The sequence below is a fragment of the Hyla sarda genome, chromosome 2, assembly GCF_029499605.1.
Source record: "Hyla sarda isolate aHylSar1 chromosome 2, aHylSar1.hap1, whole genome shotgun sequence".
Taxonomy (NCBI): Eukaryota; Metazoa; Chordata; class Amphibia; order Anura; family Hylidae; genus Hyla; species Hyla sarda.
The window spans coordinates 104,062,351-104,086,221 of NC_079190.1; the positions used below are offsets into that span (position 1 = coordinate 104,062,351).

The window sequence follows — 23,871 nt, forward strand, 5'->3', positions numbered from 1 at the left end:
CGGGCTTGCTGGGAGTTGTAGTTTTGAAACCTCCGGAGGTCCGCAGGTTGAAGACCACTGCGGCCTTCAACATGCGGACCTCCAGAGGTTTCAAAACTACAACTCCCAGCAAGCCAGGGCAGCCATCGGCTGTCCGGGCTTGCTGGGAGTTGTAGTTTTGAAACCTCCGGAGGTCCGCAGGTTGAAGACCACTGCGGCCTTCAACATCATCCAGCCCCCTCTCACCCCCTTTAGTTCTGAGTACTCACCTCCGCTCGGCGCTGGTCCGGTCCTGCAGGGCTGTCCGGTGAGGAGGTGGTCCGGTGAGGAGGTGGTCCGGGCTGCTATCTTCACCGGGGGCGCCTCTTCTCCGCGCTTCCGGCCCGGAATAGAGCCGTTGCCTAGACAACGACGCATCTGCGTCGTTGTCAAGGCAACGTGACTATTCTGAGGCCGGGCCCGAAGCGCTTAGAAGAGGCCTCCCCGGTGAAGATAGCAGCCCGGACCACCTCCTCACCGGACCACCTCCTTACCGGACAGCCCTGCAGGACCGGACCAGCGCCGAGCGGAGGTGAGTACTCAGAACTAAAGGGGGTGAGAGGGGGCTGGATGATGTTGAAGGCCGCAGTGGTCTTCAACCTGCGGACCTCCGGAGGTTTCAAAACTACAACTCCCAGCAAGCCCGGACAGCCGATGGCTGCCCTGGCTTGCTGGGAGTTGTAGTTTTGAAACCTCTGGAAGTCCGCAGGTTGAAGACCACTGCGGGTGGGGGAGTTCACTCGAGTATAAGCCGAGGGGGGTGTTTTCAGCACGAAAAATCGTGCTGAAAAACTCGGCTTATACTCGAGTATATACGGTATGTTTAATAAAATGTTTTTTTTTTTTTTTTTTTGGTAGTATGGTAATGTTGTGTGCCCGCAGATCACTTTACACCCACATATGGGGTAGTTCTGTACTCAGGAGAAATTGCATTACAAATTTTGGGGCCTATTTTGAGGCCTATCTTGGGGATTTGCATCCGCCACCAAAATACCCTAGAGTAGTGTTTCCCAAACAGGGTGCCTCAGCTGTTGCAAAACTCCCAGCATGCCTTGACAGTCAATGACTGTCTGGCAATACTGGGAGTTGTTGTTTTTCAACAGCTGGAGGCTCTGTTTTGGAAACAGTGCCGTACAAGACATTACATTTTTTTCTTATTGGGGGAGGGACTGTGTAGGGGTATATGTATATGAAGTGTTTTACTTTTTATTTTGTATTGTGCAGTGTAGTGTTTTTAGGGTAAATTCACAGCGGCGGGGGTTAACAGTGAGTTTCTCGCTGGGAGTTTGAGCTGCATCTCAAACTCAACACAGAAAATTTGCTGTGAACCCCCTCCTGTGTGAATGTACCCTGTACATTCACATGGGGGGGGGGACCTCCAGCTGTTGCAAAACTACAACTCCCAGCATGCACTGACAGACCATACATGCTGGGAATTGTAGTTATGCAACAGCTGTAGGCACATTGGTTGTGCAACACAGAGTTTGTTTCTTAACCCAGTGTTTCGCAACCAGTGTGCCTCCAGCTGTTGCAAAACTAGAACTCCCAGCATGTACAGTCTCTCAGTGCATGCTGGGAGTTGTAGTTTTGCAACAGCTGGAGGCTCACTGGTTGCAAAACACTGAGTTAGGTCACAAACTCTGTTTCACAACCAATGTGCAAAACTCAGCATGCATTGACAGTCGAAGGGCATGCTGAGAGTTGTAGTTTTGAATCAGCTGGAGGCACACTGCTACAACTCCCAGCATGCCCTTTGGCAGTCTGTGCATGCTGGGAGTTGTAGTTATGTAACCGCTGGGTGCACACTTTTTCATAGAAAAAATGTGCCTCCAGCTGTTGCATAACTACAACCCCCAGCATGCACACACTACCAAAGGGCATGCTGGGAGTTGTAATTGGAACTCCAGCTGTTGCAAAACTACAACTCCCAGCATGTCCTTTGGCTGTGCATACTGAGAGTTGTTGCAACAGCAGGAGGCCTCACCTCCTGCTGTATCCTGCCGCCAGGACCGCCGCCGCTTCTGCCACCGCTCCTGCCACCGCTCCTGCCGCTTTTGAAGGGGCCCCGCCAGACCAGGGAGAGGTAGGAGGTAGGAGACCCCTGCCGGCCCCGATCGCTGCCCCGAGCAGGGCAGTGATTGGTTGGTTGTTCCGACCGATCAATCACGTGATCGTGAGATGGCACCCGTGCCACCTCACTCCTGCTGGGTAAGATAGATATCAGCAGTCATCCCGGTCCGGTACAGGTACACCCTGGGTCCTTAAGTACCAAGGAGCCAAGGTGTACCCATACGCAATGGGTCCTTAAAGGGTTAAAGTTTTTTTTTGTTCTTTCTTGTTTTCTTGTGTTCTGGGGAAAAATCCTAAAAATAGTAGTGTGGAAAATAGCCAAATAATAGTTGTAATAGTTGTCATATTTGTAAGTGGGGAACCAGGCTCAGAGTCTTTGGGTGGCCCAATGGTTATGATTGGCAGCTCTGAGGACCTGGAGCCCCGTTACTGGGTGAAGTTACAACTATCGTACATCATACTAATCATACATCATACTAATAAGTCAATGTGGTTTGGTAGCATAAAACGAGTCCCAGGTTCCCTTTAAAACCCTTTTTCATTAAACACTTTCTTCAAATTCAACAAATACGGAAAATGTACTGTTTATGCCATTTTAAAGGTGTAACTAAGAGACAAAGAACAGGATCTGATTCCAACCTCCTCGGCACCCCAACAGAAACCTGGACCTGTCACTAATGACTACACTCTGCCAGCTATTCCATCACGTACATACGCATTTCCAAAGCCATAATGTTCTCATTTTAGGAACCAGTCTTTTTGAGGGACTGTAACAAATTATTCTGAAGAATTAAAATATACCATATCATGTGGTTAACCAAGATCCAGAGTAAAAGAAACCTCCCCGAAAACTAAGAATTGCCATGCAAAGCTGATTTATAAAATTCCACAAAGCTGTCACCCAGCCATTGTGTCTGCATGTTAAAAGTGCTCTACAGAGAACAGATTGTGGAAATGATAAATAAACTGCGTTCCCCTGTCCTGTGGCCCTTGGCGTGTCCAACCATCCAGCGTCAAAATTGAGAGGCTGGATGATTATGGACTGTTCCATTCAAATGAATGGGATCAGTTCTAGCATCAGTTTCCCTCTGGTGCACGCTGGAGGGAAACTTTGCGCCTGATATATGTGAACCCAGCCTAAGATAACAGGTAATTGAACTCATTGACTGATGAACCCACTATTACACATCAGCAGACTATACAACGATACAAGAACTAAGGCTTTGGCCTCCATTCTGTCTGTTATTTTAACCTACTCTTATACATTCTTGTGCAATTATACACTTTATATTAAGGATTAATAAAGCAAAGTTCATTTTCTTCTGTTTAGTTCTACATGACTGAAGAGGAACTAGCAAAGTAAAGACTGAAATCAATGAAATAAAGCTTTTATGTTACGGTATGTATATGTTAAATATCTTAGTACATTAGTACTGATTTTTTAAATGCCGATAATATATTTTATAGTGGTATTGTTGCCTGAGTGGGAAACCTTGTCATTAGCTTTATATTTAGCTGTTATAGGAAGGTTTTTCACTTTGGAACCTCAATAAAATAAAAACAATAAGTACTGACAACAGTTTGGTTTCAGTATCAGCTGATCATGAGGCTCCCGGCATTAGGAATACCTCATGTACATGGTGGAGAGGCTACATGGTAATACACACAAGTTCAGCCAATCACAGGCTACAGCGATGTCCCAATGCAGGCGGTGATTGGCTGAACGGACCGTCACTTGCGCTCATCCAGGAGTGCACCGAAAACAGAAAAGTAGGATTAACCCCTACAGGAGATCACCCTATTGGTTAGACCCCACGCAATCAAACACCTGTTTATTTATTTATTTATTTTTTAATGTAATTTTAAAGCGATGATACACATCACAATAAAAACACAGTTTTATTGTGATTTTCCTAATAGTGGTAAAATATCAAAACAGTTCTTAAAATCTGCAATGTGTGACTAAAGACTTAATTAGTTCATAATATAGTGTCTGTACCTGTGTGTGACAATTTTCTCACAATTCTTCTGTGATTTTCACCCCAATATTTCTTTTTAACAGCATACAAAATGACTGCTGTCTCAGATTTTTCCCAGGTTGCAATGCGGCGGAGACCTGACTCACTAGTCAGCTGATGACAGGGAGCCTGTCTGCTTCAATGGGTGGAGGGATCACTTGGTGGGAGAGAGATCAATCTGCAACTAATGCAACAGCTGTAGGCCCCCTGATTGAAATCCACAGGTCTTTTGAATGGATGCAGCTCATTTCAATGGGTGGGGTGGCTGATGTGTGGGAGGGAGGAAAATGGAATTATAGTATTTTTAGTCGAAAAAAGAAAACTGAAACAGGAAATACCAGTTGACGAAAAGCTAGCCACAGTGTTATGATAATCTTACAACATAGCCATTTAGCCCAAAGACAAGCGCAGATCCTTCCTAAGCATGTCCATTACTGTCTGGCAGGTATGTACTAAAATCACCTTGTGGTGGATAACCCCTTTAATATATAATGTACCTTTTCTTCTGTGTATAGAAGTTCATAGAATGATATAGCTCAACCTGCAGATTGTGTAAACTCTAAATTCATTGGCTCATTGCCATTCACATCTTCAAGCCTTTAAACCTGCCAGATAGTAATGGACATGCTTAGGAAGTATACATGCTTGTCTTGGGGGTAAATGACTGTGTTGTGAGCCCACCATAATGCTGCCTTTTTCTGAAAAGGCCCTGTTGGGTCTCCCTTCCTCCAATTACAAGTGCCAGGATCCCTTGTTTGTAAGTGTGGGGTCCCTTTTCTCCCTCCCACACATCAGCTACCCGACCCTTTGCAAGCACAGCTGAGCTGCCCTGCATGCTGTGCTGTGCTTGAAACTACAATTCATTGCAGCCCTGTGGTGAATGATCTCCCTTCCACCCAGCCATCACTCCAACTAGACAGGCTCCCTTTCAACACTTGACTAGTAATGTAATGTCTCGGGCTGTACTGCAACCTGGGAAAAGCTGAGACAACATTAATTTCATATGCCAGAAATGAACATCGGGGCAAAGAGCAGATAAGAATTGTCACCAGCCATCAAACACAGGTACAGGCATGGTTTTATAAACTACATTAACTTTACAGCCCCTGTAACACAATCAAATAAAAAAAAAAACTGGAATATCCTGTAGGCATTTAGGATTTTTCCCACCATGGCCCACCATTAATTATATGTAGGACAGGGTAACAGGGATGCTGAGCAGTGCACCCTCAAATTTTGGTCACATATTTTTTATTATAGTTTTTCTCAGTTCCACGCCTTTATTTGACTAAAACACCAAAGTACTATTTGGTAACACAGCCTTACACAGATGTAGATGACTCTTCTATCTCTGCCATAACTTGTAACTCACTAACATTCTGTAGAAAAAAGTTTTAAATCCACCTGCTTTTTCATGATTGTACTTTTTTCTGCATGGAAATTAAACATTGTCCCCAAAAAACTGCATAAAATCAAGTGCACATATTTTTCAGTGTGATCCACATTAGAATGGGAAAATCAAGTTATCTGAGCAACTTTGAGACATGGTCATCGGTGCTAGACTAGCTGGAGCCACTGGCCTCCAGAGTATATCAAGAATGGTGTGACTGAGGAAAAACTTACAGCACATGGGGATCTTGTGGATGTAAACAACTCGTGGATGAAAAGGGTCAGAGGAAGATGTCAGGAATCATTCTGAGGAACAGACGGTGCAGCTGAATACAATGTTGGTGCTTTAGATTGTTCCTTAGCACAAATTGACCATAACAGCAGACAACCAGTTTGCTTGCCACTGCTGTCTATAGGAAACAGAAAAGTGGGCAAAAAGAGTGCAAAACCTAGATCACTGTGTAGTGGAAAAACATTGCCGATCAGATAAATCCAGATTTCTGTTGTCCCATGCTGATAGGAGGGTCACAAGCATCATGAATCAATGAATCCTTCCTATTAGTAAACAATTTAGGCTGGTGGAAGTGCCGTAATGGTGTGGGGAATGTTTTCCTGGAACACCCTTGGTCCTGTGGATAGATCTTTGAACAGTAGTGCTTATGTAATCATTATAGCTGACCAATGGCACCTCTATGTGACAGCTGTTTATCCTGTAGAATAAGAACACCTTTAGCAAGACGATGCACCATGTCATAAGGGTTGTATAGTTATGGATTGGTTCCAGAATTGAAATAGTGAGCATTCCTCGCTTTCCTGGTCCTCCTAGTCCCCATATCTTAATCTTAATCCTTTGATGTTCATGAGGTAGAACAGACTGTTTAGAGCATGTCAGTAACATCATCTAATTTGTGGCACATAAGCTTTAAATATAAGGAAAAAATCAGGGAGCAAGCTTTGGATTTCTACCACAGATTCCATAGAAGATTAATCCAAAGCGAAAATCTGTTGTGTGAACATGCCCTTAGATGCCACAGACTAAAGAGTTTCACAGGCTAGATATAACTATAGGAAGGTCAGAGGTTGCCATTACAGTCAGGTTTTAAAGTCTGAGGAGGCCAGACAGCCTCTTCACCATTTAAGTGAGCAATAATCCTATGAATTCTATTTTATAGCTGGGAATCCTGTAACACATTTGGTATTGGGGCCTTGGTAATTCTTGTTATGTCTCTGGTTTAGATCCATTTGGATCAGGTCTGACTAAAGACTTACAGTAAACACTTAACAATGAAACACACAATATTGAAATCAATGAGTTTATAAGAATCAGTGATGTTTCGCTATTTACCAAAGCCAAAACCCCACCATTCAAGGTGTTTGGGCCCAACTCATAGACCTCCAATGATGTAATCTTCTACCTATCTGGATGACATCAGGTGATTAAAAAGTGGAAATCCCCTTAACACTAAGCTCAGGGAGATTCCTGAAAAAAGCACCTGACCAAAGTAATAAGGTGTACCAATTTTTATTTTACTTACAAGACCATATGTTGATATACCTACATTCAAATAAGAGAGGCTAAAAGACATTAGGCCATGTGAACTAATTTCGAAACCCATCACGGAAATTATACTGAGAAAGAAAACCAAGAAAAAAAATCTTATACGTCGAGAAAAGAAATGGTACGTTCAGGTTAAAGACGTGTTTGCCAAACCACAAGCTGTTTTAAGAGATATACTCACACAAATCATCAAGACATAGGTTGGATTGATCCAGCTTACAGATACGTAGATATACAGTAAGAGCTCACCACGGTTGTGTCTACCAGACTAGAGACAAACAGGAGCACCGACCCACAAAGGTAAAGCAATATATGTTTATTTTATCCCTAGTCAAATCTTAGCTGTGACCCTTCATCTGCTATATGTTTCATTGTGAGAAATATTATTTTTCCGAGCTCTTTTGTCAACGGTATCCTTGCTTTTAACAAGGAAAAGTGCTAAAAAAAATTCTAAATTGTCAGCCCAACTTTATGTATTTTACTTCACGTATGTGCTCTACTTTAAGTAATGGTACAATGTATGCATTATCCATGGTGCACATTGTATAGAGGCATTATGAGAACTATAGTTTGAGGTTATGTGACACTAATCAAAGCGTTTTCACAGTTACGATTGTCACATTTTTTCATTCCCTTTTTGCTTTTGTAGAGATATATCACTATGCATACAAAATGTAGCTTCCAAATTCACCAAACAAGCTGCAAACATGTGGTAAGGACACGTGGGCACAAATAGGGCTTCATGTTAACTGGGTATTTTGGCATCCCTTGCTATATGACCCTTAGTATTGATGCCCATGATGTAAAAGGTAATACTTTTTAAATTGTCTATCCTTCATTTTTAAAGTTTGAGTCTGATTTGTTGCACTTTGAATATATATAATGTAAACTTTCTTTCTTTTCAGTTTCTCATTATATGACATGTTCAGTGTACACAAACTACACCGAATACAAATATGAATTATACTTACCTTTGGAGAAATACATTTGGTACAAAGGGGGCACAGCTCCCTGCAGACTATGGCAGATATTCCCTAGATTTTGTGCTGCATGTTGGCTTAGTACAGGATGTATGTAAAGTGTTCCAAGAAGTAAAAATATTTATGGTGACTAATCTTAGCAGCAGGTGATTTGTGGAAGTGTTAGGGTTCAGGATTTTATTAAAATTCCGCCATCTGGTTTCTTAACTGTGAAATAACTATTTACCATTGCATAACAAGCAGGAAAGAGCTATGAAAGTGACAAGCACCCTAAATATATTTGGTTACTGCATTTGCCATGTCATGTATTACATACATGGGTGTTGAAATCAAAGATGGTCTGTGGTATTGTATCCACCCCACAGCAGGTGTGTACTCAATGATCCTCTTCCCAGCAGTAGAGACCAAAATCATAAGGGGGGAATAATTCCCAAAGGAAGTGCTCTAAAATATAGCTTTTAATAATACATGATAAAACAACACCATTATCAATATATGTGACCCATTAAAAAGTTATTAAACACTATAGGTACCAGAAAAGTGCAACCCAACGCGTTTCCACTGTATATGACAGTTTCCTCAGGGGAATAGCATTGGTACAATGACCACAGCCCACTAGCCGAGTTTCAGAGGAGCCCTAGTTGGTGGGCCCTGACATCCAAACAGGCAATAATGCTACTCACAATATGGTGTGTGGTTCATAACATTATATTGAACTGAGTTATTATAGTTCACATATACTTGTTACTCCAAATAGTACGGTATGTTCACAATAAATAAAAATGTTTCTGCCAATACCGGACTGGTTGGTAGCCCACGGTGACCTGCCGTCACCTGGGAAACATTTAGATGTCCGGGTAAGTGGAGCAATGAGCGCTACCTACAGTGGTAGGGAGCCATGCTGCTGGCTACTGGGTGTTGGTTGGGGAAATTGCTCATTGCAGGTTAATTCATTGGATATCTCATCACATCAGAGTATCACACTAAGGTTGGTTTCTAATACAGATGAAATTTGCCTCTGTATTCGGCCGCAGGTCCCAGCCCAGTTGCAGGACTTATAACTTAATCTAACAGCTATCAATTTGGCTTATCAGACCCACGGTCAAGCTGGGACTTGTTGCTTCTTATGGGTTAAAAATTGTGTCCGTATTAGGCTAGCGTGAACCCAGTCTTAGTGTACAAGGTATTTGATATTATTAAATATCATGTAAAATAACTCTCCTAATTCTGATCCTTAGTCTACTACCTACATCAGTCCTTGGACAAACTTCTTATAATCATTGAGATTATAAAAAAAGAGAAAAACGAGACATGGAAAAATGTATTGTGAATTTGGATTTTTTCTTAAATCCAGTTCATACGCTGCAGCCTTCAATCACACAGTTGTTGGGCCAAGTTGCAGTCATGATGTGTTTTCTCACAATTACATCAATGGGGAGAAACTATAGTTCATGAAAAATGCATATGAAAAATGTATGTAAATAATGGCATCCAGGTGAAACTTATTGTAAATTTGGGTTATTGTAAAATTTCCTTACAACGGCACAAGAATGCAGCAGGGCAACCATTGGCTGATCCCCACCCACATCTAGCCAAGGACACCAGCACTTCCATGCCAGATACATTTCATATAAACTGCCCACAATAAAAGGGGTCATTCTAAATTTCTGGCACAGATCGTCCAGGACTGATTTATTCCTACTCCGAGCCTGATGCAGGCGTTTCTGTCTGTAGATACAGCTGATTGAAACATTGTGAAGCTTCTAAAAATTCATATAACTCCACAAAGAAAAAGAAAGAAAGTGGAGCACTCACTGTTCCAGAGCAGACAGATCACTTCAATGGGGTGATCTCAGGATCCGGCGTGGATCCATGCAGGGAGGCGGCAGCTGGTAACTGGGGGAGCTCAGGCGTCGGGCTCAGCCCGACGCCTGAGCTCCCCCGGTTACCAGCTGCCGCCTCCCTGCACGGATTCATTCCAGGTCCTGAGATCACCCCGTAGAAGTGATCTGTCTGCTCTTGAACGGTGAGTGCCCCCCTTTCTTTCTTTTTCTTTGTGGAGTTATATGCATAGTCGAATTTCCTAGCGTGCAGCGCTCACCTGGTTTTCCATCACATGCACCTGAGTGAGTGTTCCTTGAGGGATATACACGGCATTTACACTATGCGGTGGTGCTGGCGTGTTTTGTATTCTTTGTAAATTGAGTGTGACTTCTAAAAATTCAGTTTCCACAATCAATTCATATGTCCTTGTCTTTTTTTTTACTTTCATTGCCCAGACCCTAAAATGTTGGCAACAATATAACAATAAATGAAACCATGGAAAAGTTGATATATTACTTATGAAAAAATAGAAAGGGGAAGATACTTGCCCCTGTTTCTTTTTATTATGGCCACCAGCACCGAGAAGTGACAATGAACATGGTTTTTAAATGATTCCATGATTTTTTCCTGGCAGCAGAACTACACAGATTGCTTATTGAACGCAGCTGCTACATGTCAATACATTAATCATTACTTACTAGCATCATTTCATAGTCAGGAACAATCCATTTCCTGTGTTTTCAAATTGGAATAACTGAAAGAGTCATTTGTATTTGATCGGCTAGATAAACCAGTTCCTGGTGTCAACATGGTCACCTTACTAATTTTATCCCATTGCTTCCCGATAATGGAATTAGCATGCATGGGTATTGTTTATTGCCCAGGTAGAGTGCAGAAACAGGGAATGCATATTTCTAAACACCCCTTTTATTGGTCTTATTGGGAGAATATACCTAAAACAGGACTAACATGCTTTATAGGGAGTCTGCCAAAAGGTTTGTGCCCTCAGAACTTCTGACAGCACAAGAGGGGAGAGCAATGGAAACATACCGAGAAAACCTAGTATTAATGTCCTGGTTGCAATTTCAAGTGCCCAGGAGGTGGCCCTCTCTGCCCTGCATCCTTCTCTGGCCCCTTATCCCAGTTCTGAATGACAGTTATAGTGTCTGCATATGGATAACATATTAGGAATTGCCATAGGTGCTCTCTGGGAGATATCATCAATCTTCATCATGACCTGTTGGGGGCACTGCAAACCTGGAGTTGAGAAACACACTGGTCATTTTATTAGGTACACCTGTACAATTGCTTTTTAACACAAATAGTTAATCAGCCAATCACATGGCAGCAACTGGACGTGGTCAAGTAATGTTCAAGTGAAGTTCAAACTGAGCACCAGAATGGGGAAGAAAGGGAATTTAAAGGGGTACTATAGTGGCAAACACATTTTTTTTAAATCAATTGGTGCCACACAGTTAACCAGATTTGTAGATTACTTCTGTTTAAAAATCTTAATCCTTCCAGTACTTATCAGCTCCTGTGTGCTCCACTGGAAGTTGTATTTCTTTCAGGGGTTCTTTCCGGTCTGACCACAGTGCTCTCTGCTGACACCCCTGTTCGTATCAGAAACTGTCCAGAGCAGGAGAACTTTGCTATGGGGATTTGCTTGTACTCTGGACAGTTTCTGATACAGATAGAGGTGTCAGCAGAGAGCACTATGGTCAGACAGAAAATAACTCCAAAAAGCAATGCAACTTCCTCTGTAGTATACAGCAGCTGATAAGTATTGGAAGGATTATGATTTTTAAATAAAAGTCTTTTACAAACCTGTTTAACTCTCTAGCATCAGCTGATTTAAAAAAATAGTTTTTCACTGGAGTACCCCTTTAATTGACTTTAAATGTGGCAGGTTTATTTGTGCCAGAAGGGCTGGTATGAGTATTTCAGGAACTGCTGATCTATTCAGATTTTGATGTACAGCTATCTCCAAGGTTTACAGAGAATGGTCCAAAATAGATAAAACATCCAGTGAGTTGCAGTTGTGTGGACATAAATTCCTTGTTGATATCAGAGATCAGAGGAGAATGGGAAGACTGGTTCTAGATAACAGGAGTGCAACACTAACTCGCATATCTACTTGTTACAACCAAGGTACTTCTATTTCTGAATGCACAGCACATTCCACCTTTGAAGGGGTGCTCCAGTGGTAAAACATATATATATATATATATATATATATATATATATATATATATATATATATAGAATCAACTGGTGCAACAAAGTTAAACAGATTTGTAAATTACTTCTATTTCAAGATATTTATCCTTCCAGGGCTTATCAGCTGCTGTATGCCCCACGGGAAGTTGTATTTCTTTCTGGAGTTCTTTTCAGTCTGACCACAGTGCTCTCTGCTGACACCTCTGTCTGTATGAGGAACTGTCCAGGTAGAGAGGTTTGCTATTGAGATTTGCTTGTAGTCTTGACAGTTCCTGACATGGACAGAGGTGTCAGCAGACTGAAAAGAGTTCCAGAAAGAAATACAACTTCCTCTGTAGTATACAGCAGCTGATAAGTACTGGAAGGATTAAGATTTTTGAATAGAAGAAATTTACATAATATCTGTTAATATCTGTTTAACTTTCTGTCACCAGTTGATTTAAAAAAATAAATTGCTTTTCACTGGGGTACCTCTTTAAGAAGATGGGCTACCGCAGCAGAAGACCACACTGGGTGCCGCTTATGTCAGCTAAGAACAGGAAACTGAGGCTACAATTCACACACACTCACCAAAATTGAACAGTAGAAGACTGGAAGAACATTGCTTGGTCTGATGAGCCTCAATTCCAGCTGTGACATTCAGATGGTAGGGTCAGAATTTGGCATAAACAACATGAAAGCATGGATCCCTCCTGGCCTGCATCAACAGTAAAGGCTGGTGGTGGTGTTGGTGTATTGGTGTGGGGCACACTTTGGGCCCCTTAGTACCAATTGAGCATCATTTAAATGTCACAGTCTTCCTGAATAATGTTGCTGACCATGTCCATGCCTTTATAACCACAGTGTCCCCATCTTCTGATGGCTACTTTCACCATGATAATATACCATGTCACAAAGCTCACATCATCTAATATGGTTTCTTGAACATGACAATGGGTTCACTTTGCTCCAATGGCCTCCACAGCCACCAGATCTCAATCCAATAGATACCTTTGGGATGTGATGGAATGGGAGATTTGCAGCATAGATGTGCTGCCGACAAATCTGCAGCAACTGCATGATGGCATCAAGTCCATGTGGACCAAAATCTCTGAGGATTGTTTCCAGCACCTTGTAGAAAGTTTGCTCTGAATAATGAAGATAGTTCTAAAGCCATAAGAGGTCCAAACCCACTATTGGCAATATATATCTAATAAAGTATCCAGAAAATCAATATGATATCCACAACAACTCAGAGCTAAACTTACAGGGGTACTCCACTGACCCAGAATTCGGAATATTTTGTTCCGAACGCTGGGTGCGGGCTGCGGGGATCGTGACTTCACGGTCAAGCCCCTCGTGACGTCACGCCATGCAAGTCTATGACAGGGAGCGTGGTGACCCCCGCGATCAGACATTTTATCCCGTATCCTTTAGATAGGGGATAAGATGTCTAGGGGCAGAGTACCCCTTTAAAAAAAGGCCTCTTTAAAGTAACAGCTGTAAAAGAGAAGTGCAATCTAATATGTGAGCTGTCAAGGTCGGGCAATTCCTTTAATGTAGTTGTCTACTTGTCACAGCTGTCATGGATCTTAGACTTGATCATGGCCATGCACTGCACATACTAGTTGATAATGCAACTTACTGTTTCTTGTTTATTCACGTTAAACAAAAGAGTGTGAGATTGTTGTGCTGATACTAGGCTTCAATTTTATAGATGACAAATGTTAATGTTCCAAAACATGTTATCATTGCAACCTGTGTGAAACGCTTTGCTTAGAACAGCATTTTCCATCATGAATAGCAGGCATATCAAGCAAAGCAAGAGACCAAAGCCATTTCATAAAGTGTCATGTAAAGTGTTATTTTTGAGGCCTATATCTATGCATTTGCATAAGTAACATTAAGTCGCTATTCACATATTAATGCTTATCACAGTCGCATGCTACAAACTTTTTGTTTTCAGTCTCCTTTGTACGTAACAAAGTTTACAGTCATATCATATATATATATATATATATATATATATATATATATATATATCTTTGTTAAGGTTTTCATTATATAACAAAATAAACGTCAACAACCGGAACAAACTCCGGTATAGATGGAGCAAGACAACATAGCAAAACAATTAACAGAATTAAAGGGGTATTCCCCCTAGACATCTTATCCCCTATCCAAAGGATAGGGGATAAGATGTCTGGTCGCTGGGGTTCCCTGCAATCTCTCTTGCAGCATCCCCGTTCACCAGCTGCACAGAGCGAAGAACGCTCCGTGGCTGATGACTCTCCGCCCCTCAATGCAAACCTATGGGAGGGGGCATGATGGCCGCCATGCCCCCTCCCATAGGCTTGCATTGAGGGGGCGTAGCTGTGACGTCACGTTATTCTGGCCCCTGTATCACCCGTCATCAGCCACGGAGCGTTCTTCACTCTGTGCAGCTGGCGAACAGGGGTGATGCAGGAGAGATCACGGGGGTCCCCAGTGGCAGGACCCCCATGATTAGACATCTTATTCCCTATCCTTTGGTTAGGGGATAAGATGTCTAGGGGCAGAGTACCCCTTTAAGCAAAACTGAGTACTGATCCTTAGATCAGTAGGCAAACTTCAAATGCACATTTATCATTGTCTACAAAAGGCGCAAAAAAGGTGCAAGCAGGGTTTATTTGCACCTTTTTTTGCGCCTTTTAGTTTACACATTTCTGCTGATTTTGAGTTGTAATCCACTGATTTTTGCAATACACATGATATGGAAGGGTTTTATGAACTGCACCTTTTTGTGAAAAGGCGCAAAAAAGGCGCAAAGCCACTGAAAAGTCTCTAAAGCTACACCAGCCCAGACTTAGCTTAGCTTTTTGGTGTATGTGAAGAGAGAAATTTCAGAAAATGTGACCTGCACAAAATTCTCTGTGACCATTTAATAAATTTGGTGCTCCTACACATTACCAGCACACAAAAAAATGTGTAGAAAAATGGTTCACTTACACCTACAATGATAAATGCTTCACTTACACCTACAATGATAAATGCTTCACTTACACCTACAATGATAAATGCTTCACTTACACCTACAATGATAAATGAAGGACAGTATGTAAAAACAGGACTCTCCAAATCATTCCCCCCTTACAGTCATATCTTTATATTTTAAATATATTAAAATAAAAACTATGGGGACATTTATCAATGTTTGCTTATGTATTCCTTTTTTTTTGTAATTTTTTTCTTCAATGATTTTGCCTATGTGCGACTTATTTATCAACTGCTTTCAGCCTGTTGATAAATTTCTTTCACGTAAGCAATTTTTCTTTTTTGTGCTTTGGTAGTGGCTTTTTCTGCTCCATGTCTGAGCTGGAGTAAATTCAGTAGGTTGCTTCAAGTAATGCGACTTTTTTGTGACTTTCGCACTTGATAAATCTCTGACCACTGCAAGTTAAAAATCACTTTTTGTGTTGTTAAGCAAGATTTTTATTTTTTGCTTAGGACACTGAACAATCAAAAAGTCACAGAAAAAGAGCGTAGCTGTAAGTGCGACTATTTTTGCGACAATTTTAAGCGGAAAAAAAAACTACTAAATGCTTTGATAAATGTCCCCCTATAATTTTACACTTCTTGTTAATGAAGAGAGGAGCTATAGTGGGACCTCAGGTCCTATGGGATTATAATTTTGTGTGATTTGAGGTTTTCTGCATGATTTGATTCCAACTTTGTTTTGTCCCCAATGGGATTTTGTAATCCAAAAACTTCAATATGATTTTATCTAAGTGAATAAAATTCACAAACACAGGGAGATCATGCATGTTGTCATTGGTCAAATTTGAACCCAGGACCCCAGTTGGCTACTCAACAGTACTAACCACAAAGCCCTGGGGCTACCTAGCCAAGAGGGCTATAGCTCCACATTCCATCCTACCAGCCTTATTATTATTCTTTATAGCATTAGGTTTTATTTTACTACTTTGCACGCCCTTGTTCTTGGTTTATACTGAGTAATTTCTTTTGATTCTAGAGAGATCGGAGGAAGTAAAGAACTGATTGGAGTTGGTTAGAAAATTTCTTCCAAATGTTTTACAGAGCATTCTAGATATATGAGATATTTTACTAGAGAGGAAATCCTGTTGTAAATGATCTTTTAATGCGCTTTTTACTAATAAAATGCATATAGTGTAAATATAAGCCTGATCAATGTGAAGGAAACAAGTGTTTTTTCAGCTTTGATTCATTTATCCTTTACTGAGAAGCTATTTCCACCATGTATATTAAGTGGATTAGATTTTGGGTTAGTGCGTCTTTGAACAGAAAAGACAACACACACACATTAGAAGGGTCTGGGCTGTTGTAGCAAGGTCTCAGAAATGTAGAGTTTGGGATTTATCCAGCTGTCATCAGCTGGAAGGACATGGCATCAGCTAATAAGCCTTGGTTTACATTAACGTTTATTGACATCATTCATCTTCATGGTTACGACATTCAGTAAAAATAGTATAGGTCAGACTCTTTAACTGTCCTTTCAAAATGGCACATGGCTCTAACCCCTGTGACATTTCCCTTCCAAGTCTATGGGACCCGAGAGATCTGTATACGGCTTGCATAAGTTGAGTGGAGAGGAGGCAAAAGGACACAGCGCTTAAAGGGGTACTACGCTGCCCCAGTGTTCGGAATGAAGTAGGTGGCAGGGTTGTGATGTCATGGCCATGCCCCCTCGAGATGTCATGCCACGCTTTCTCAATGCAAGTCTATGGGAGGGGGCGTGGCAGCTGCCACGCCCCCTCCCATAGACTTTCATTGAGAAAGCGTGGCATGACATCTCGAAGGGGTGTGGCATTGACATCACGACCCCACCGCCCACACCCAGCATTCTAAACAAATGCCGGGTGCTGCACAGAGAGGTAGCAGACGTCCCAGCAGTGGGACCCTGCGATAAGGCATCTTATCCACTATGGTTTGGATCATGGATAAGATGTCCAGGAGCGGAGTACCCCTTTAAAGCCGCACTCTGTTTGGAAATTATTGTTTGCCTGTTTCTATATACAGAAAATTGTTTCCCAAGTGCAGTCCTTAGGTACCCCCAACAAGTCATGATTTGAGGATATCCCACTGTGTCATCTGTGATAGACTAAGGCTAAATTCACATGGCAGAATGTCCTTGCAAAAAGCAAGCAGGTCTTATTAGAGCAGTTATTTTGAAGGCAGGAAGAAGAGAGAAAATCAGGCGAGTTGTAGAGCCGAATAGGAGCTGCAGGGGACCAAGGATAGGTAGGTATGTTTTTGTGCTTTCTATTTTTGCATGGTCCCAGCAGCATATGCATCTTTTTTTAAGTGCCGGAATAGCCCTTTAATATATATATATATATATATATATATATATATATATATATATATATATATAAATCTCAACGTGTGTGTGTGTAAGTATGTGTGTATGTATGTGTGTATGTTCCACAAAAACGTCCAAACAGCTAAAGATATTAACATGAAACTTGGCACACATGTTACTTATTTGTCAACAACAAATATAGGAATAGGTGATTTAACCCTTACTCACCCCCATTTGCCAGGGGCGGTGTTTATGTTTAAAGTCCCATACAAGTCAATGGGAAATATATGTTACTGCATAACTTCCAAACAGCTGGAGATATTTCGATAATACTTGGTCAAATGTACTTATATGTCCACTTAAAATATAGCATAGTTAATTTAACCCTTAACTACCCCCATTTGTGAGGGTCTGGGTTTTTGTTTAAAAGTCCCATGCAAATCAATGGGAAATGTATGTTCCAGCATAACTTCCGTACGGCTGGAGATATTTCAATACCTGGTACACATATTACGGGTTGGGATAGGAGGACGGGATGGGAGGTCGGGGTAGAAGGTCGAGATTGGAGTTTGGATAGGAGGACAGGATATGAGGACGAGATATGAGGTCTGGATAGGAGGTCGGGATAGGAGGTCGGGATAGGAGGTTGGGATAGGAGGATAGGAGGTCGAGATAGGAGGACAGGATAGGAGGTCAAGATAGGAGGTTGCGATATGAGGACGGGAAAGGAGGACGGGATAGGAGGATGGGATAGGAGGTCGAGATAGGAGGTCGAGATAGGAGATCGAGATATGAGGACGGGAAAGGAGGTCGGGATAGGAGGACGGGATAGGAGGTCGAGATAGGAGGTCGAGATATGAGGACAGGAAAGTAGGATGGCAAAGGAGGTCGGGATAGGAGGTCGGATAGGAGGTCGAGATAGGAGCTCGAGATTGGAGGATGGCATAGGAGGTCGAGATAGGAGGTTGAGATAGGAGGATGGGATAGGAGGACAGGATAAAAGGTCGAGATAGGAGGTTTGGATAGGAGATTGGGATAGGAGGTCGGGATAGAAGGTCGGGATAGGAGGTCGGGATAGGAGGTCGGGATAGGAGGACAGGATAGGAGGTCGAGATAGGAGGTTTGGATAGGAGATTGGGATAGGAGGTCGGGATAGAAGGTCGGGATAGAAGATTGGGATAGGAAGACGGGATAGGAGGACGGAATAGGAGGTCGGGACAGGAGGTCGGGATAGGAGGTAGAGATAGGAAGTCGGGATAGGAGGTCAGGATATGGGGTTGGGATATGACAACAATATATGAGGACAGGATATGAAGTCATAAGCTTCCTCCTTTGTTTATTTTCTCCCCAACAAGGATTAGAAAGGATAAACTGGGCAACACCGGGTACTCAGCTAGTAAATAAATATAAAGACAGAATATAGAAGGTAGCAAAATGAATCAAACCATAGTGGATCACAATATTTTGAGATTTTCTTAAATATCACCATTGTTTCATACAATATTTTTGTATTTGATTAATACCTTTACACATAACTTTTTTTGTAAGTACCAGGTGGTTTCTGCCCATAGTCATCCTTACATGGGCCAAAATGATCTTATGAGAGAGTGCACAGAAGCTTGATAATTTTGGTCAATGTATCAGTACAAAACAGCATTTTTACTTCTAAAATTTGAAATAAACCTAAATGTAGGATTAATTCTTATTTTGACAAAAATAATTTGATAGGAAATTTGAAGGTAAAAAGCAGGTCGTAATGTGTATCTAAAACATGTCTGCCTACACCACTGTAACCTGCTGCCGTCAGCTTTATGTAATAATTTGGGGGCGAGTGTGCTGACCTTTTGATCTTTGACTTCGACATTTAGAATAACTTTTCATATGCAAAGCCACAAACTTTAAACAATATTATAAAATGGGTAAAGAGATAACAAAGTAGAGATAACTTGGCACACATGTTACTTATTTGTCAACAACAAACATAGGAATAGGTGATTTAATCCTTACTCACCCCCATTTGCCAGGGGCGGTGTTTATGTTTAAAGTCCCATACAAGTCAATGGGAAATATATGTTACTGCATAACTTCCAAACGGCTGGAGATATTTCCATAATACTTGGTCAAATGTACTTATATGTCCACTTAAAATATAGCATAGTTAATTTAACCCTTAACTACCCCCATTTGTGAGGGTCTGGGTTTTTGTTTAAAAGTCCCATGCAAATCAATGGGAAATGTATGTTCCAGCATAACTTCCGTACGGCTGGAGATATTTCAATACCTGGTACACATATTACGGGTTGGGATAGGAGGACGGGATGGGAGGTCGGGGTAGAAGGTCGAGATTGGAGTTTGGATAGGAGGACAGGATATGAGGACGAGATATGAGGTCTGGATAGGAGGTCGAGATAGGAGGTCGGGATAGGAGGTTGGGATAGGAGGATAGGAGGTCGAGATAGGAGGACAGGATAGGAGGACAGGATAGGAGGTCAAGATAGGAGGTCGCGATATGAGGACGGGAAAGGAGGACGGGATAGGAGGATGGGATAGGAGGTCGAGATAGGAGGTCGAGATAGGAGATCGAGATATGAGGACGGGAAAGGAGGTCGGGATAGGAGGACGGGATAGGAGGTCGAGATAGGAGGTCGAGATATGAGGACAGGAAAGTAGGATGGCAAAGGAGGTCGGGATAGGAGGTCGGATAGGAGGTCGAGATAGGAGCTCGAGATTGGAGGATGGCATAGGAGGTCGAGATAGGAGGTTGAGATAGGAGGATGGGATAGGAGGACAGGATAAAAGGTCGAGATAGGAGGTTTGGATAGGAGATTGGGATAGGAGGTCGGGATAGAAGGTCGGGATAGGAGGTCGGGATAGGAGGTCGGGATAGGAGGACGGGATAGGAGGTCGAGATAGGAGGTTTGGATAGGAGATTGGGATAGGAGGTCGGGATAGAAGGTCGGGATAGAAGATTGGGATAGGAAGACGGGATAGGAGGACGGAATAGGAGGTCGGGACAGGAGGTCGGGATAGGAGGTAGAGATAGGAAGTCGGGATAGGAGGTCAGGATATGGGGTTGGGATATGACAACAATATATGAGGACAGGATATGAAGTCAAAAGCTTCCTCCTTTGTTTATTTTCTCCCCAACAAGGATTAGAAAGGATAAACTGGGCAACACCGGGTACTCAGCTAGTAAATAAATATAAAGACAGAATATAGAAGGTAGCAAAATGAATCAAACCATAGTGGATCACAATATTTTGAGATTTTCTTAAATATCACCATTGTTTCATACAATATTTTTGTATTTGATTAATACCTTTACACATAACTTTTTTTGTAAGTACCAGGTGGTTTCTGCCCATAGTCATCCTTACATGGGCCAAAATGATCTTATGAGAGAGTGCACAGAAGCTTGATAATTTTGGTCAATGTATCAGTACAAAACAGCATTTTTACTTCTAAAATTTGAAATAAACCTAAATGTAGGATTAATTCCTATTTTGACAAAAATAATTTGATAGGAAATTTGAAGGTAAAAAGCAAGTCGTAATGTGTATCTAAAACATGTCTGCCTACACCACTGTAACCTGCTGCCATCAGCTTTATGTAATAATTTGGGGGCGAGTGTGCTGACCTTTTGATCTTTGCCTTCGACATTTAGAATAACTTTTCATATGCAAAGCCACAAACTTTAAACAATATTATAAAATGGGTAAAGAGATAACAAAGTAGAGATAACCTTTAACAAGTATATCATGATGAAAGTATGAGTGTTAGGTAGGGATCAATTGTGACTTTTGTGCTATGTGCATCAGATATTAAAACAGCAGGACCCTGGGGGGGGACATGATGAAACGCTCATGACTTCTGGAATTTTACTTCCATAGCCACATATAGGACATGACAGAATTTCAGTTATGATTTCTCATATACAACCTAGCAGGGAAAGCCTAGCTTTACCTTTGAGGGAGAATAGTATAGCACCATATGTAGCACCATATATTGGCACATATAGTGCCTAGCACATCATAGTACAGAGTCTTAGGCTACTTGTGTGCCTTAAACAGCCTTCTGCACATGTCTTTGTTCTATCCAAATGGGTGTTTTTTTACACTATTTTTTCCAGTTATTGTTAGTGATACAATTTCTTTACAAATGAAGAGCATAAGCTGCTGTGTTATGGTCCCCAAAAAAAAGGAAAAAACCTGACAGATCTCATTACAGTCAATGTCAGGGATATCTCAGAAATGACGACTAGTATTTGTCTAATAGAAGTTCATTAACCTCTCACTTAAGAGAAGTAACAGTTACTGCCCACTCGGTTGATCTTGACTCTTTTTTGATGATTTCTTCTTAGAAATAAGAAGTCACCAAAACTTATTTTGATACTTTACCTCTGGCACATAAAATGTACTATGCAATTACACAAATGATATTTTCTAATTTACCTAAATAATTGATGTAAACAACAGTCAGCATAATTCTCATTTTATTAACTATTAAGAGTACAATTCAAATTTTATTGAACAAACCTCCTAATGATAACAGGATTTTTTTAAACATAAAAAAAACTTACAATGCACTCTTCCAAATTATTACACACAGTAAGTTTCAAAACATTTTATAGGTTGTAAAGAACTGAAAATTGTCATTTGTTATGTTTGCAAAATATATACTGAAATCAAAAGCTATTTCAATCAAACTTTAACAGCATTTTAACTTTTTAAACATTTTAACAGGTCACGTTACATTTTAACATAGGACCCCTTATTTGACAGCAGCTTCACAAGTCTTGCATCCATTGAACTTCTGAGTTTTTGGAAAGTTTCTGCTTGAATTTGTTTGCAAGATGTCAGAATAGCCTCTCAGAGCTGCTATCTGGATGTAACCTGCCTCCCACTCTCATAGATCTTTTGCATGAGGATGGTCCAAAGGTTCTCGATAGGATTGAGATCAGGGGAGGATGGAGATCACACCATGACTTTCTCTACTTTTATCCCCATAGCAGCCATTGATGCAGATGTATTCTTTGCAGCATGAGATGGTCATGCCATGCCATGCATGAAGATTTTATTACGGAAAGCTTAGTCCTTCCTTCTGTACCAGGGAAGAAAGTGGTCAGTCAGAAACTCCACATACTTTGCTGAGGTCATCATTACACCTTCGGGGACCCTAAAGGGACCGACCAGCCCTCTCCCCATGATTCTGGTCCAAAACATGACTCCACTACCGGCTTGCTGGCATCGCAGCCTTGTTGGAACAGGGTGGCCATCCACAACTCCATCCATCTGGGCCATCCAGGGTTGCATGGCACTCATCAGTAAACAGGACTGTTTGAAAATTAGTCCTCAGGTATTTTTGTTCCCACTGCAGCCATTAATGCTTGTGAGCATTGCTTAGTGGTGGCCAAATTGAAGGTTTATGCACAGTTGCAAGACTCTGGAGGACTCTGCATTTTGATGTCTGTGGGACTCCAGCGGCACCAGCAGCTTCAAATATCTGTTTGCTGCTATGTAATTGTATTTTAGCAGCTGATATCTTGATCCGATGCATGGATCTGGCAGAAATCTTCCTCAATATGCCTTTATCTGCACGAACCCGTCTGTGCTCTAAATCAGCCACAAGTTTCTTAATAGTGCGATGATCATGCTTAAGTTTTCGTGAAATATCTAATGTTTTCATACCTCGTCCATGACATTGAACTATTTCACTCTTTTCGGCAGCAGAGAGATCCTTTTTCTTCCCCAATTTGCTTGAAAATGGTGCTCTGCTTAATAATGTGGAACACCCCCCTTTAGTAGTTTTTCCTTAAATTGGGCTCACCTGGCAATCTAATTTTCACAGGTGTCTGAGATTGTTTTCAGTGATCAAAAGAGCCCTGAGACACATTGCCATCCATCAGTCAGGTACTGTCAGGTACAAAAACTTTTGATATGTTGTAAAGCATGCAAAACCAATAGATTTTGCAATTGCTCTCATTAGAAAATTTTCAGTATTTCATACTGAAAAAGCCAGTCAAACAACTGCCCCCACCTGCCTTCTTGGAAACATTCTAGTCCTGGTGTGTCCATGCGTCATCATCATGTCATGGACCCACTTCCATGCACAGGGCTCACAGCTGGAGGAAAAATCCTCCCACTGTCAGCTTGTGAGGACAAGCTGGAAGTTGTAGTTTTGCTAATGCTAGGGGAGATGTGAGCTGACAGCATACTGAGTGAGGGGGCGGAGACCTGCACTGTGAGGCCACACCCCCTCCCTTTGAGAGGAATTCAGACTAGTGAGCTAAATTAAAAGTGTAATAAAAAAATAAATAAAGGTGCTAGACACATAAAAATGTACATGGTCAGGATTAGGTACTGAGTGATATATTAACCCCTTAACGACAATGGACGTAAATGTATGTCATGGTGACGTGGTACTTAACGCACCATGACGTACAATTAGCCGCTGCTATGATCACGAGCATCGGAGCGGTGCTCGCGTCATGCGCGG

At 41.6% G+C, this 23,871-nt stretch overlaps 1 protein-coding gene across 4 annotated transcripts in view; it reads left to right on the forward strand.

Moving 5' to 3' along the window:
* HDAC7 (histone deacetylase 7) overlaps nucleotides 1–23,871 on the forward strand; it is a 449,830-nt gene that overhangs the window by 174,341 nt on the left and 251,618 nt on the right. For 3 of the 4 annotated variants that reach the window (XM_056562750.1, XM_056562749.1, XM_056562751.1), the window contains exon 2: nucleotides 3,419–3,487. The gene's annotated coding sequence lies outside the window, so the exon portion shown is untranslated. Of the gene's footprint in view, nucleotides 1–3,418; nucleotides 3,488–7,300; nucleotides 7,354–23,871 lie in introns of those variants that run through there. The other variant, XM_056562752.1, reaches the window with a different exon arrangement.